General features: G+C 42.5%; 1 protein-coding gene across 2 annotated transcripts in view; it reads left to right on the top strand.

Moving 5' to 3' along the window:
- Positions 1 to 668: 668 nt before the first annotated feature.
- The window catches only part of LOC132380183 (uncharacterized), a 36475-nt gene continuing 20706 nt past the window's right edge, over positions 669 to 16437 (top strand). The window contains exons 1-2 of one of the 2 annotated variants that reach the window (XM_059948865.1): positions 669 to 697; positions 6641 to 6791. The gene's annotated coding sequence lies outside the window, so the exon portion shown is untranslated. Of the gene's footprint in view, positions 698 to 6269; positions 6792 to 16437 lie in introns of those variants that run through there. The other variant, XM_059948862.1, reaches the window with a different exon arrangement.

Here is a 16437-nt window from a genome sequence, read left to right as displayed (position 1 = left end):
CTTCCACAAATGTGTCTGACCTGCATCTACCTGTTTTTGTTCCCTTAGAATCACATTTGGTGCCAGACTAGATTATGTCCTCGAATTCTTGGAATGGCAGTAGAAACCAAACCTTCTGATTCAGCATCAAGAAAGTTACCAGCATGCCTCCTGTGCTATTGTTAAGGGACTCAATTATGCTCCGGATCCGTGAGTAGTTAATCAACATTTCTTCAGGAGTTAGAACCGCCTCTTGCAATTAAACAATGCCTTGAAATCTGATCCATGCTATATACATGTCAGTTGTTCGTGATTCTTGGCAACAGAATACTGTCCTGAGGCAGATAGCAATGGTAAGAAATCTCAAAATGAAGTGAGTGATCTGAAGTCTGACCAAGTCCCCCCATCAGCACAAACTGTTGAAACACCTGGGAGAAAGTGCTGATGGGATATGTTCATAGTGTCATACAGCATGGAAACAGGTCATTTGGCCCAACTGATCCTTGCTGACCATGGCGCTCACCAGACTAATACCATTTGGCTCACATCCAAAATTCAAAGTGCATTTATTTTCAAACTATATATTTTATATAATCTTGACATTCGTCTCCTTACAGGCAGCCACAAAACAAAGAAACCCGAAAGAAACCACTTAAAAAGATGACCATCAAACACCCAATGTGCAGAGAGAAAAAAACAAATCATGAAAACAATGAAAGTAAGCCAATAGCATTCAGAACAAAAGTGGGTCCGTAGACACAAAGCCCAGAGCAGTTGGAACAGACTACAGCTTCGGCCTCACTTCAGCGCATGCCCTTATCTGAATCGCTTTTTAATATTGGTATTATACCTGCCTCAACTTCTTTCTCTTACAGCTCTTTCCTCAGATGTACCAACATCTGCATGAAGTTGCCGCTCAAGACTGTTTTAAATATTTCATATTTAGTTTTAAGTTCTCCTTCTCTGGGAAAAAGACTATAACATCACCCCTTAGTCTCCTATGCTCCCAAGGAATAATGCCTTAGCCTGCCTAATCTCTTCTAGTAAGCCAGATCCACAAGTCTAGACAACTCCTTTGTAAAGTTCTTCTTCACTCTCTCCAATTTAAAGGTGTCTTTCCTATAACAGGACTACCAAAGTTGTTACACAATACTCCAAGTGCTGTCTCACCAATGTCTTGTACAACTGTGATTTAAAGCCCCAATCTCTGGATTACGTAAACTAGTTCCTTTCCCAAGAACTGTATATAAACCTGTTTCTCTGTCAATCGGAAAGATCCACTTTCTAAAGCTATCCCTATCATATTGCTCTTCATATACATGCTATTCTTTAATTTCATTGAATAATCACATTAACCCTTCCCATAAATACACTTGTGAAATATTTATTGGAATGAATACAATTAACATTTTAATATTCTAGTTTGAAAGATGGAAGTCATTCATTAGGTTCTGAGCCCAGTATTTTAAAACTTCCTGTCTGATTCAGGTGGACCCATTGTGCTATCAGGGGAAGGCTCAGAGATCAATGGCAGTGAAGGCGAAGGAAGCCGTGTCCACCATTTCTGTTTTGTTTTTTTGCAGCCCTATTTTGCTGGTGCTGGGAATTAAAACTCTATTACGACTGCTTTACTTCAAACAGGAAGACACATTCAGGCAAAATGCACTGTGTTTCTGATTCAACGAAGGGTTGGGCCTGAAATCTGTGTTTTGCTTATTGTCTTGGATCATAATCCAAGGTTATTAATTGTTAAAATGTATTACAAAACATTTGCTGCACAGAAATAGCCACTCAGCTCAGCAGTCCTTGACAGGGTTGATGCTCCACACAAACTTCCTCTTACTACTTTTCATCTACACCCAAGAACAAATACTTGCATACCTTTCCCATTTGTGTTCTTATCAAGCTTCCTCATGAATGCATCTATATAACAATTATGGCACTGCCACTCAATAAACGTATCCCTAAGCTGCACACCTCCTCTGACTTCTGAAAATATTATCCATTGTCCTTAGATTGTCAACATTGAAAGAATTTTCAGACTGACTCTACCTTCATCCCGTAAATTCCTTTGAAGAAGGGAAGCAGGTGGAATTTAATAATAATATTGAACAGCAATGGTTTAAACCCGTAAATTAAATATGGTTCAGGTATAAAAAAAGCATGAGACTCAGTTGTTCTGTTATATCCAGAAGTAGTTTATCCACGTCCTCCATGTACCTACTGTACTTCATAAATTTCCAATAGAGACAAGTAAAAATACAATTATTGTAGGTCAATGAAATTAAAACTGTTCTAATGGAGTGAAATGCGTGGATCACAATTACCACTTCCGAATTAAATGGGTGGATGGGTTTTGAGTTCCTTTAGCAATTGCTGCAAAACACAGAACCAAATATTTACATTTGGCAACTCTCTTTCATACACCCTGTTGTTATAAACACTCCCAGACCACCCACCGCATGTCCTTTATCAAGTTATGAAAGGCAGCTTCTGATAGATGGTTTGAAATTTTGAAGCTTGAATATTCACAAGGGTCTCCATGGAAATCAGTCTGAAAAGTTATATTTTATAGGAACTTAATTAGATTAATTGTCTACGATTGAAGGCTGCTGACATTACTTTTAGTTAATATATAGAACGTAGAGCATAGAAATTTACAGCACATTACAGGCCCTTCGGCCCATAATATTGTGGCGACCATGTAACCTACTCTAGAGACTGCCTAGAATTTCCCTAGCACGTACGAGAGGTGATTGATAAATTCGTGGCCTAAGGTAGAAGGAGATGAGTTATACAGCTCTCGTTACATGCACATGCAGGTCAACTCTTTGAGTGATTATGTAGAAAGTTTTAAATTAATAACTCATCTCCTTCTAACTTAGGCCACAAACTTATCAATCACCCCTGCTGTGGACACTTTCTGGAGGTCCAAGATCTGTATGCTCTACGACCGCTGGATTAAGTGCGTAAATGTAGGAGGGGAGCAACACACACAAAATGCTGGTGGAACGCAGAAGGCCAGGCAGCATCTATAAGTAGAAGCACTGTCGACGTTTTGGGCCGAGACCCTTCGTCAGGACTAGCTGAAAGGAAAGATAGTAAGAGATTTGAAAGTAGGAGGGGGAGGGGAAAATGCAAAATGATAGGAGAAGACTGGAGGGGGTGGATTGAAGCTGAGAGCCAGAAAGGTGATTGGCAAAATGGATACAGTGCTAGAGAAGGGAAAGGATCATGGGGCTGGAGGCCTAGGGAGAAAGAAGGGGGGACGGGAGCACCAGAGGGAGATGGAGAACAGGCAGAGTGATGGGCAGAGGTAGAGAAAAAAAAGGGAGGGGGAAAAAAACTAAATATATCAGGGATGGGGTAAGAAGGGGAGGAGGGGCATTAACGGAAGTTAGAAAAGTCAATGTTCATGCCATCAGGTTGGAGGCTACCCAGCTGGTATATAAGGTGCTGTTCCTCCAACCTGAGTGTGGCTTCATCTGGACAGTAGAGGAGGCCATGGATAGACATATCAGAATGGGAATGGGACGTGGAATTAAAATGCAAAAATACAACTGCAGATGCTGTGGATCAAAGAATACGTACACAACGCTGGAACTCAGCAGGTCAGGCAGCAATGTGTGGCCACTGGGAGATCCTGCTTTCTCTAGCAGTCAGAGTGTAGGTGTTCAGCAAAATGGTCTCCCAGTCTGTGTCGGGTCTCACCAGTATATAAAAGGCCACACCTGGAGCACCGGACGCAGTATACCACACCAGTTGACTCACAGGTGAAGTGTCACCTCACCTGGAAGGACTGTCTGGGGCCCTGAATGGTGGTGAGGGAGGAAGTGTAAGGGCAGGTGTAGCACTTGTTCCACTTGCAAGGATAAGTGCCAGGAGGGAGATCGGTGGGAAGGGATGGGGGGAATGAATGGACAAGGGAGTCGCGTAGAAAGTGATCCCTGCAGAAAGCAGAAAGAGGGGGGAGGGAAAGATGTGCTTGGTAGTGGGATCCTGTTGGAGGTGGTGGAAGTTACAGAGAATTATACGTTGGATCTGGAGGCTGGTGAAGTGGTAGGTGAGGACAAGGGGAACCCTATCCCGAGTGGGGTGGTGGGTGGATCGGGTGAGGGCAGATGTGCGGGAAATGGGAGAGATGCACTTGAGAGCAGAGTTGATGGTGGAAGAAGGGAAGCCCCTTTGTTTAAAAATGGAAGACATCTCCTTCGTCCTGGAATGAAAAGCCTCATCCTGAGAGCAGATGCAGCGGAGACGGAGGAATTGTGAGAAGGGGATAGCATTTTTGCAAGAGACACGGTGGGAAGAGGAATAGTCCAGGTATGTAGAAGGGGACTATGTTGAAAAATAAATGTGCTAGGTTTTCTAAAATTGGCTCCTTCTACCTTGGACCACAAACTTATCAATCACCCCTGGCTTCACCGCCGCCACCAGCAGTGCATTCCATGCATCCACCACTCTCTGTGTGAAAAACATACCCCTGACATCCCTTCAGTGCCTATTTCTAAGCACCTTAAAACTATGCCCCCTCGTGTTAACTATTTCAGCCCTGGGAAAAAGCATCAATGCCCCTCATATTCAAGATTAAAATTAATATCATTTCCTGTAGACAAAATGATTGTTACTCTGGATCGAATACAGTACAAAAATACAAAATATAAAGAACACAATAATGATAATAAATTAAAAAACACACATTAAATATAAATACTTAAGACAGCTTATATATATATAGATTGATTATACAGTATATCCATAAAGTGTTGTTAGACTGTACAAAAGGTAACTGACAGGAAATTATAAAGTAGTGGTGGATTTAGTGGGTGGAGGTGTTGATCAGTCTTGTTGCTTGGGGAAAGTAACCATTTTTGAGTCTGGTGGTCTTCGTGTGGATTCTACATAGCCTCTTCCATGATTGGAGTGGGACTGACAATCAATGAGCAGGGTGTATAGAACATAGAACATAGAAAAATACAGCACAGTACAGGCCATTCGGCCCACAATGTTGTGCCGACCCTTAAATCCTGCCTTCCATATAACCCTCCACCTCAAATTCCTCCATATACCTGTCTAGTAGTCTCTTTAACTTCACTAGTGTATCTGCCTCCACCACTGACTCAGGCAGTGCAGATGTGGGAATCTTTTTGATGATACTGGCCCTTTTCCGGCAACTTTTTGTACAAATGTCCGTGATGGCGGGTAGGCTGTTGCCGGTGATACTTTGGGCAGTTTCAACTACCCACTGTGGAGCCTTCCTGACTGCCGCAGTGCAGTTTCTGTAGTTCAGAAGGTGATGAGATTTTTACTTGTTGGAAATTATAACTTGGCTCTTCAGTGGCATGAATATTACTTGCTGCTAATCAGCTGAAGCCTGAATGTTGGCTAGGTTTTCTGTAGGTAGACACAGACAGCTTCATTATATTATCTTACTAAACCAAAAACAATACCATATGAAGGTTTAATGTGATTGCATCTTATTGCTATTTTGGAATCTCATGAGCTTGAATTGAAATTCATGCCAATTCTGCAATGAATTTGTACACGCATGGAATGGTTTGAATTTGTTATTTTCATTTGGGATTTGCCTACCAATGAGCCAACAGTCCTAAAAATAGATCTTTCACAGTGATATGTAAATCTAAACAATTCAAGGACAATCTAACATCTGGTAAAGAGTACTGATATGCCTTTTCTTCAAGGGCATCATTGCCAGGCCCCGGGAGCCAAATAACCTTCAAGTTCAGGGAAATGTATTAGTTCCAAGCTTAATAAATAGTATCACTTCTGTTTTACTCTCAAACTCAGGCACAATTGTCACTTTCATTCACTTCACTGTTTGTTCATTGTCAGTGACCTCACAATCAACTGCATTATCTCAGGTTTTTCATTCTCTTGAATATGGCTCAGCATTAAGGTTATTAAATGAACATTCCAGGTATTTTATGGCAAATAAAACTGTATGACCATAAGACATAAGAGTAGAATTAGGCTATTCTGTCCGTTGAATCAATCATGCCACTCAATCATGGCTGATTTATTTTCCTCCTCGACCCATTCTCCTGATTTCTCCTTGTAACCTTTGACACTCTTACTATCAGCCTCCACTGCTGTCTGTCACAATGAGTTCCACAGATTTATCATCCTCTGGCTAGAGAAATCCCTCCTTACAGAGATGTCTCTCTATTCTGAGCATGTGCCTTTAGTCCTAGACTCTCCCATTATTGAAAACATCTTCTCCACATCTACTCTATCTAGGCCTTTCTATATTTGTTAGATTTCAATGAACTTCCCCCTTATTCTTCTGAACTCCAGGGAATACAGGCTCAGAGCCATCAAAACTCCTCAAAACTCCTTTCTTTCTCAGGATCAAGCTTCCCGTGGACCCTCTCCAATGTCATTTCTTAGATAAGTGGCCCGAAACTGCTCATGATATTCCAGACGTGGTCTGTCCAATGCCTTATAAATTCTTTTGGTCAGTCTTTACAGCTAGAATGGTACTCTCCAGAAGAAGATGGTGCCAGTGAAAATGTTACCATGGGTGGCATTCTCCAGCTGCTCCATAAAACTGCTATTTTCACTTCTTTTACATCTCCTTTTTCTTTTAGTGTGGTTTTGGTACTGTTGGAGCCTGTGATTGACAGCTTCAGTGTGTTTTCAGGCCAAATGAGCATTCTGGCACTTTGCTGTCTCTGAGAGGGTTCTGGGAGCCAAGCAGCCTTGAGGACAGGAAGATTAGAGATATGGCGTGAGCTCACGATCGACTCCATTTCACGCTGATTAAAGTGTTGAGGAAGATTGCAGACATTGAGGTGAGTGCAGAAAGCGAGCGAGTGTTCAGCGCGCTGTCCTCCAGCCTCTTGCTGGGTGCTTCCAGAGGGTGTCTGTGTGTGACAGTCACTCTCTCCCTCTCACAAATAAGAGAAGATTTGCAGATCCTGGAAAGCCAAGCAACACGCACAAAATGCTGGAGAAGCTACTGAAGCGTGTCAGCCTGAACTGTCAACGGTACTCTCTTCCATAGACGCTGCCTGGCCTGCTGAGTTCCTCCAGCATTTTGTGTGTGTTACTCTCTCCCTCTCTCTTGCTGCTCTGGAGGGAAGGCCCCTGATTTTGAATGATCTTTCTCTCTCCTCGATGGTGCTAGAGCAAGGTTTAATTGACGTGATTTGCGGATTGGACTGAGGTTCACATTATGATGTGTTTTCTGGTTTCTAGTCGCTCCTTTTTCCTGTTGCTATTTTTGGGTGACTTTGAACCAGGGCAGCCTGCAGATCATGAACACAGCTGAACTGACCATGGACACTTCGTTTTTGTATTTTATGTTCTGTGTTTTAGCTCATTCTTTCTTGTTGCCATTATTGCGGGGTTGGGGGGGGGGGGGTTGATGTTCTTGCTGCCATGTGTGTGATCTGTTTTTTGTGCGATGGGCCGATGTTCTTGCTGCTATTTGTGCATTTTGTTTTGTGCAGGGAGTGGTTTGATGTTTTTTCTTTAAATGAGTTCCTTGGTTTTCTTTCTTTGTTTTTTTTTTGTTTCATGTCTGTCTGTGGGGAAGACGAATCTCAGGGTTGTATACCACATGCATACTTTGATAATAAATGCACCTTGAATCCTTTGAATTTCCTCACCACATTCCAGCAACAGCCAGGGGCCTGATATTGAGGTGTTTTAACTGTTTCATTGGAGTACACTCAAGCTATCTTCTTCTTGTACTCCCAGTGTAAGCAGACTTTTTTTAACCAGGTGCAATAGGCTCAATGCTTGTGGAAACAGATATCCAACCGATGGAGTGAATTTATGTTCCAACTAATATCTCGGTCTCATTGCACTTGTTTAATAAAATGTCTTCATTTATTCAAGTCGAATTTTTGCACTCTATCACCACTAAATGGAGGAAGAAAGTACTACAATTAATTATTCACCGGACCACTGATTCTGCAAATTATTAATTTCTTGACTGATGGATGCTGCATGATTGATTGGATCAAAATGTATGAGTACAGTGTATCAAAGTGTCTGATGTCACCATTTGTTTTGCCTTTTGGAAAGCCACCTCATTCTGCTTTATCCAGTGCCATTTCTTCCCAATCTGTAGTAATGAGTTCAAGGGGTGGAGCACATTAACTAGGTTTGGCAGGAATCAGTTATAGTAATTGACAAATCCTAAAAAGGAACACAACTGTGACAAGTTCTTTGGCCTTGGGACATCCACCACTGCTTGAATTTTCTCAGCATGCTTGAGTACGCCTTGTGTGTCAATGGTGTGACCACAGTAAGAGATGCTAAAGAATTCACGCTTATGTTTCTGAGCTCATAATCATTTTAACACTGTGTTGAGATTTTAGAAATGTTCCTTGTCATCTTCCCTGGTAACAATGATGTCATGCAGGTAACACTGCAAGCCTGGGAAGTCTTGCAGCATCTGGTCCATAGGTTTCTGCCAGAGCGCAGGTATAGATGCTACTCCTAAATAGGTCCATTATAGCAATAAAGCCCCTTATGAGTGTTTCTGGTGGGAAACACTTCAGAATCTTTTCCCATCTTCACCAACAAGTAAGCCTCAGTTAAGTCCACTTTGCTGAAGTGTTTTCTCTGGAACGGTTTACAAAGGTATCCTCTATCCTGGGCAGAGGGTACTTCCAGTTGGTGGTGACCTTAAAATCACAACAGATCCTGACAGACCCAATCCTTCTTGGATACTGGGACCACTAGTTTTGCCCATGGGCTCCACTAAATCTTGGAAAATTATTTAGCACACTGGCTACTTTATCAAAGATAGTATAATAAACTGACAGGCTTTGTAAAACTTGGGTATGATATTTTTATTTAGCACTATTTTATCCTTGATATGTTTGAGTTTTCCAATGCCATTCTTGAACACTTCTGTGGCATCCTTCAGTACCTTTCAGCTTTCACAATGCTTCTCCCGATATATTGCTGCCTGGCTTGCTGTGTTCCAGCAGCATTTTGTGTGTGCCATTGTGGATTGCAGATGCTCTCAGTTTTATAATCCTACAAAAAGTATTGGATGCAACTTAGTCTTTCGTAGGTAAAGCCCTCCCCACCATTGAGCACATCTACAATTTGTGCTTTTAGCTGACTTTTTTTGTAGGGAATGTGGCATGCAAATTGTGGATGGATCTCCAGTCAAGTTGTAGTTGTCTCAGCCAATCATGGCTCTACAATATGAGCCCTCTGTTGGTTGTTGTGTTTCACTGTTACAAATGTCATTCCCACAGAAGTATTCTTTTCTCCAGTTTAAGTTCTTGATTGGATACCTGAAGGCTTCAGTTCAGTATCTTTGAATTGCTGTTCAAACTATTTTTGTGGAATGGTTGAAACAGCTGAGCCAGTGTTCAATTCCATTTTAATTAATTTGCCATACACTTCTGATGTAAGCCATATTCCTTGTCTCTTGTTAGTTTTCACTTTGTAAGTTTCAAAGCTACTCAGTCCTTTATCTCTATCATCATTGTCAGATTTTTCACCAACAACATGCAGACTAGTGCTTCAGTTAGGAGTCATTTTTAAATTATTTTTTGTAAGATTCCACAAACTAAGCAATCTTTCAGTGCATCATCAAACCTAGCATGGACAATTTCTTCAGTTCAGCCACATAGCTAAAATGGACTCCCCTTCCAGTTGATTCAAAGTTCAAAGTAAATTTATTATCAAAGTACATACATGTCACCATATACAAACCTCAGATTCATTTTCTTGTGGGCATACTCAATAAATCTGTAATAGAATAACAACCAAAATGGAATCAATGACAGACTGCACCAGCCTGGGCATTCTACTAGTGTGCATAACACAACAAACTGTGCATACACAAAAAGAAAGAAATAATAATGATACATAAATAAACAATAAATATTGAGAATCGTAGATAAAGAGCCTTTGAAGGTGAATCCATAGGTTGTGGGAACATTTCATTGATGTGGCAAGTGAAGTTGAGTGAAGTTATCCCCATTCATTCAAGATCCTAACAATTTAGGGGTAATAATTGTTCCTGAACCTGGAGGTGTGAGTCCTGATTTTCTTGCTGGTAGCAACGAGAAGAAACCATGCCCAGAGTGGTGAGGTTCCCTAATGATGGATGCTACTTTTCGGTGACAATATTTTATGTAGATGTGCTCAATGGTGGGGAGGGCTTTACCTATGAAAGACTAAGTTGCATCCAATACTTTTTGTAGGATTATAAAACTGAGAGCATCTGCAATCCACAATGGCACACACAAAATGCTGGTGGAACACAGCAAGCCAGGCAGCAATATATAGGGAGAAGCACTGTCAACGTTTTGGGCCGAGACCCTTCGTCAGGACTAACTGAAAGGAAAGATAGTAAGAGATTTGAAAGTATTAGGGGGAGGGGGAAATGCGAAATGATGGAAGAAGACCAGAGGGGGTGGGTGAAGTTGAGAGCCCGAAAGGTGATTGGCAAAAGGGATACAGAGCTGGAGAAGGGAAAGGGTCATGGGACAGGAGGCCTAGGGAGAAAGAAATGGAGAGGGGAGCACCAGAGGGAGATGGAGCACAGTCAGAGTGATGGGCAGAGAGAGAGAAAAAAACAAACAACTAAATATGTCAGGGATGGGGTAAGAAGGGGAGGAGGAGCATTAACGGAAGTTAGAGAAGTCAGTGTTCATGCCATCAGGTTGGAGGCTACCCAGACGGTATATAGTGTGTTATTCCTCCAACCTGAGTGTGGCTTTATCTTTGACAGTAGAGGAGGCCATGGATAGACATATCAGAATGGGAATGGGACGTGGAATTAAAATGTGTGACCACTGGGAGATCCTGCTTTCTCTGGCGGACAGAGGTGTCCTATCATTTCGCATTTCCCCCTCTCCCCTACTTTCAAATCTCTTAGTATCTTTACTTTCAGTTAGTCCTGACGAAGGATCTCGGCCCGAAACGTCAACAGTGCTTCTCCCTCTAGATGCTGCCTGGCCTGCTGCGTTCCACCAGCATTTTGTGTGTGTTGTTTGAATTTCCAGCATCTGCAAATTTCCTCGTGTTTGCACAATCAACAATGGTTCTGGTTCAAAATGTTCCTGCATTACATTCATGATATCATCAAAGATCATTTTGGCTGTTTTAGTTGGAGCAGTTAAACTTCTCAACAAAGTGTATGCTTTTCAATCCATTACACTCACCATCATTGGCACTTGTTTATCATTGCAATTTCACTTGCTTTAAAATGCTGCTCAATGAGTTGACTATACATCATCCATTTATCTATTGTGCAATTGAATGCATCAATCTTTCTGACATAGCCAGCCATTTCTGCTTGTTTTACATTTGTTATTATTAACATCCAGTACTCACTGTTAATGAACTCGTGGCCATACTTGCTGCTTGTTAAATTTGTTTGTTTTCTGCCTGTTTTTTTAACTGAAATTTCTCTCTCCCTTCCAAATAAAAGTGTGATGCGCTTCATCAGGTGGTTATCTTGGATTCATTTTAAAACTTGCTTGTTGCCACTGTTATGTTTTGTAAGTCTAGAAACTAATCAAAAGAAAAACACAGAAGCCGGGATATAATTTATCTACCTAATTTTTCTTTTGTCAGCTATGACGTGGTGGTGTAATGACATATTCCATTCACGTACCTCTTAAAGATAACCCATAATGAAATAAGAACAGAATGCTTAATCAAACAATATTCTTCTTACAGAAACATCTGCATGATGCTAAGCTGGAGCACATCATCAGATGTTTCAGGTCTTTCAACATCATACACCCTCGCCCGGGTGACCTGACCGGGGTTGATCAGACCCCGGCCTGTGTCTTAGCAGCAATCCATGGATCTGCCCTCTTTATCCAGAGCCATCTTGACGCTTTCTCTGCTGCATCTGTGGTGGTAGAAATGGCTCTCCTTCTTTCTCCTGTGGTTCTAAGTGCAGTGTGTACTTTGTAGAGCAACTGGCCTGCAAAGCCACCACACCCAACACATTGCTCTCCAGCCTGTTTGGCAGTTGTTCTTCAGATCCTCATACTTGGCTCTTTTCTTTCGTAGGCCTCCTTCATGCATTCTTCCCATAGCACGGTAAGCTCAAGCATAAGAACGTGCTTCAATGAGTCGGACCACAACACAATGTCAGGCTGCAGTGTAGGCTCTGTGATGTGGGGAGGGGACTGCAGCTGTTTTACCAGGTCTGCTTTTCGTTTCAAGTCCTGCGCAGTGGAGAGAACCCGGTTACTTTCTGGTGTTCTCTCAGTCTTTCCCCCCCTTTGACAAAGCAGATGGAATTCTTGACTGGACTTGTTTTCCGGCAGATGTTAAGGGTGCTGCAGATTGTCTCAGCTATTGTCCAGAGGACCTGGTCATGCCGCCACTGATAAAGGCCATTGGCAAGAGCTCGATCACCTGCTCCCATCTGGTCCAGACTCCTTGCTGTTTCATTGCCACTGCTCTACTGGTCCTCTCCTCCTCCACAGCTGCCCTTACTTCATTCTGGACCAGTTCTCATCACTCTTTCCCTTGCACTTTGTCAAAATGGGGTAATTCAAGGCTTCAGTCCAACTCTTCCCTTGGCGATTGCCCCCACCAGTGCTTTGTGGCACAGTCACACCTCAGCTTCTTCCACTGCAGCCTCTGCTCTCCACTTTCTCCCAGTTCTCACTGCCACTCTTGCTCCGGCAACCTTTGGACCTGAAGGTTCCCAGAACTGCAGCACCTCTCTTGCTCACAAAACTTTGAACTCCTCCTCGATGGATTTCAGGGGGAGCCTCAGTTTGTAGTTATTCCTGTACAAAGTGATGCTGCTGATGTTCCTTGATAAACCCAGCCATCTTTACAGGAACTGGCTGACTACCCTCTCTAATTCAGCGACAGTGGAAATTGGAAACTCATAGAGAAGCAGTGGCCAGAAGATTCTTGGTAGTATACCGTGCTGGTAAATCCATGCCTTAAACTGCCCTGGAAGGCCAGTCCTGTCAACCTCTTGCAAACAATATAGAAACATAGAAAACCTGCAGCACAATACAGGCCCTTTGCCCCATAAAGCTGTGCTGAACATGTCCTTACCTTAGAAATTACCTAGGGTTACCCATAGTCCTCTAGTTTTCTGAGCTAAATATATTTACAATATTACTCAAATGTCACTGAAATATTGAATACACCTCAGAACCCTTTGCTGAACCCATCATTAAATGCAAGAACGTGAGAGGAGTGACACTGTTGGGCAGTGGAGGACCCAAGTGAAAACCTCCCTCTGCCTGGACCATGTCACCTTCTTCTGCTCAGATCCAAGGTCAGTTCACAGATTAATCAGCATCTGCAACCAGTTTAATTCAGCATCAGGAGCCATTGCAGAAAGAATGAGGCAACTGGCCCGACCGATCCAGTGTCCCCTTCTACATCAGGTCTGATTACATGAAGGTGCTGGGGATTTAGTTTGGAGCGGGCAAAGCATGCAACAAGAATTGGCTGGAGTGGATTGGGAAGGTAAAACAGAAACAGAGACCGTGGAAAGGGTGCTCCCTATTCGTAACTATGAAGAACCTGGTCATCAGGTATGAGGTGTCTCAAGGCTGCTGTATCTTGCTGTGATGTGGCTCATCCCCTGCTCCTCCAGTTTGGGAATCACCTAAGATGTCTTCTGGTTCATCTGGAGATCCAAGATCAGACAGTCACAACTCACAAGTCCCTGGAGAATAGGACAAAAATGTACCCAATGGCGCCCACACCCTTATGATAACCTTCATGTGTGGCTGCATCAGGCTGCGTGTAGAACCTAAATATATGGGCACCAAGTGCTGAGGTTCTATCTGGACCCGATGCTGTGCAATGTCGTAGTCAGCAGGAAGTTATCACACGACCTGTTGTTTGTGGAAAATTCTTCCAGACCAACATTTTTGACCACAAGTCCATTGGGTAGTGGTCAGCATGGAACTTCCTGCAAACAATGCAGAAGAACTCGATGGATATCCTGAGCAGATTATCCAGACCATCTTGCAGAATGCCTCATCACCAGACCTCACCAGAAAGTACCAAGACTTGTGTGGTTGGCGGTGAGAGGCGCCCTCCCTGTCAGATCCTTTCTGCACACCCAAAGCATAATTTCCCCAGCCCGCAGGATGACTGTAGTTAGTTAGAGATTGTTGATTACCACTTTGCAGACTGTGGGTTTGTGAAGAGTATGTGGAAAAAAATGCAAGGGCCAGTGTCACATTTCACCCTGAGCAGAGTGACAGTGGACTGTCAGATCTGTGGGCTGTTCCCAGGGACATACATGGACTGGAAATCATCAAGTGGAACATTAATTCGGTGAAAGACATCCTTTAGTCTGCTTGCACCTCGAGATGTCTGTAGAGGGATGCTGCTGACTGGCATGTTCCAGGCTGAAGGACTATGTTCTCAGGGAGAGCTAAAGTGAGACATATCAGCATTATTTATAGTGGAGTAAAGGGAATGAGACCTGAGAGCGGAGCTGGCCAAAGTTGTTTGGAAGGGGACACTACTAGGGACGATGGCAGAACAGCAGTGGCTGGCATTTCTGGGAGCAATTTGGGAGGTGCAGGATAGATGCATCCCAAAGAAGAAGTATTCTAAAGGGAGGATGATGCATCTGGCGCTGACAAGGGAAGTCAAACACAGGATGGAAGGAAAAGTTGGGGCATATAATAGAGCAAAACTTAGTGGGAGGTTAGAGGATTCAGAAGCTTTCAATAACCAACAGAAGTCAACTAAAAAGGGTTATGGAGATAAAAGCTGAAATATGAAGATAAGCTAGCCAATAATATAAAAGAGAACACAAAAAGTTGTTTCAAATATATAAAGAGTAAAGTAGAGGCAAAGGCAGATATCGGACCTCTGGAAGATTATGTTGGAGTGGTAGGAATGAGGGACAAAGAAATGGCAGAAGAACTTTTAAGTATTTTGAGTCAGTCTTCACTGTGAAAGACACTAGCAGACTGCCAGAAATTCAAGAAATTAGAGGAATAGAAGTGAGTGTCAGTGCTGTTCTAAAGAGTAAGTGCTTGGGAAGCTGAAAGGTCTGAAGGTAGATAAGTCATCTGGGCCAGATGGAGTATGCCCCAGGGTTCTGAAAGAGATAGCTGCAGAGATTATGAAGGCGTTTGTAGTGATCATTCAAAAATCATTAATTTCTGGAATGGTTCCAGAGGACTGGATAACTTCAAATGCCACTCCACTCTTTAAGAAGGGAAGGAGGCAGAATAAAGGCAATCATAGACCAGTAAGCCTGACTTCAGTGCTTGCGATGATGTTGGAGTCCATTATCAAGGATGAGGTTTTTGTAATCACATGATAAAATAGACCGAAGTCCGAATACTTTCCTTAAGGAGATACCTTACCTGACAAATTTGTTGCGAATTCTTTGAGGAGTGAACAGGCAAAAGGAGAAAGGAATAGACAAAGGAGAGTCGGTGGATGTTGTTCGCTCAGATTCTCAGAAGGCCATTGACAAGGTGCCACATGCGAGGCTGCTTAACAAGATAACAGGCCATGGTTTTATAGAAAGATACTAATATGGGTAGATGATTGGCTGACTGACAGGAAGCAAAGAGTGGGAATAAAGGGGGCCTTCTCCGGTTGTCTGCCATTGACTAGCGGCATTCTACAGAGGTTGGTATTGAGTTTGCTGCTTTTTGCATTCTGTGTTAATGATGTGAATGACAGAATTGATAGCTTTGTGGCAAGGTCACATATGATACAAAGATAGGTAGTGCTGAGGAAGCAGGGAGCTTGCAGAAGGCCTTAAACAGATTAGGAGAACGGGCAAAGAAGTGGCAGATGCAAGATAGTTCAGGGAAGTATACGGTGATGCACTTTGGTAGAAAGAATAAAAGCATAGTTTATTTTCTAAACAGGTTGAAAATTCAAAAATCAAAGGTCCAAAGTGACTTGGGAGTCCTTGTGCAAGATTCCCTAAAGGTTAACTTGCAGGTTGAGTCAGCATTAAGGAAGGCAAATGTAATGTTAGCATTTACTTTTAAAGGACTGGGATATAAAAGCAAGGAACAAATGGTGAATTGGTCAGACTGCACCTGGAGTATTGTGAGATCATTTGGGCCCTTTATCTGAAAAGAAATGTGCTGGCATTGGAGAGGGTCCAGAAAAGGTACAGGCTCCGATTCCAGAAATGAAAAGAAGGGGTAAATCTCATTGAAACCCATCAAATACTGAAAGGCCAATATAGAATGGATACGGAGAGGATGTTTTCTATTGTGGGGGATTCTCGAAGAAAAGGCACAGCCCCAGAATAGAAGGACATCCATTTCAATGTTCAAAATTCTAAGTATATTTATTATCAAAGTACCTCTACCATATACAACCTTGACATTCATTTTCTTACATGTAGCCTTGAAACAAAGAAACATGATAGAATCGTTGAAAAAATTCCACAAAGACCATTAAACATCCAATGTGTGAAAAAACCAAATCATTCAAACAATAAAAAAGTAAACAAATAACACACAAAGCATG

The sequence above is a fragment of the Hypanus sabinus genome, chromosome 23 (assembly GCF_030144855.1).
Source record: "Hypanus sabinus isolate sHypSab1 chromosome 23, sHypSab1.hap1, whole genome shotgun sequence".
NCBI lineage: Eukaryota > Metazoa > Chordata > Chondrichthyes > Myliobatiformes > Dasyatidae > Hypanus > Hypanus sabinus.
Note: the sequence above shows the minus strand (reverse complement) of the source record. Positions and strands in the feature narration are given on the sequence as shown.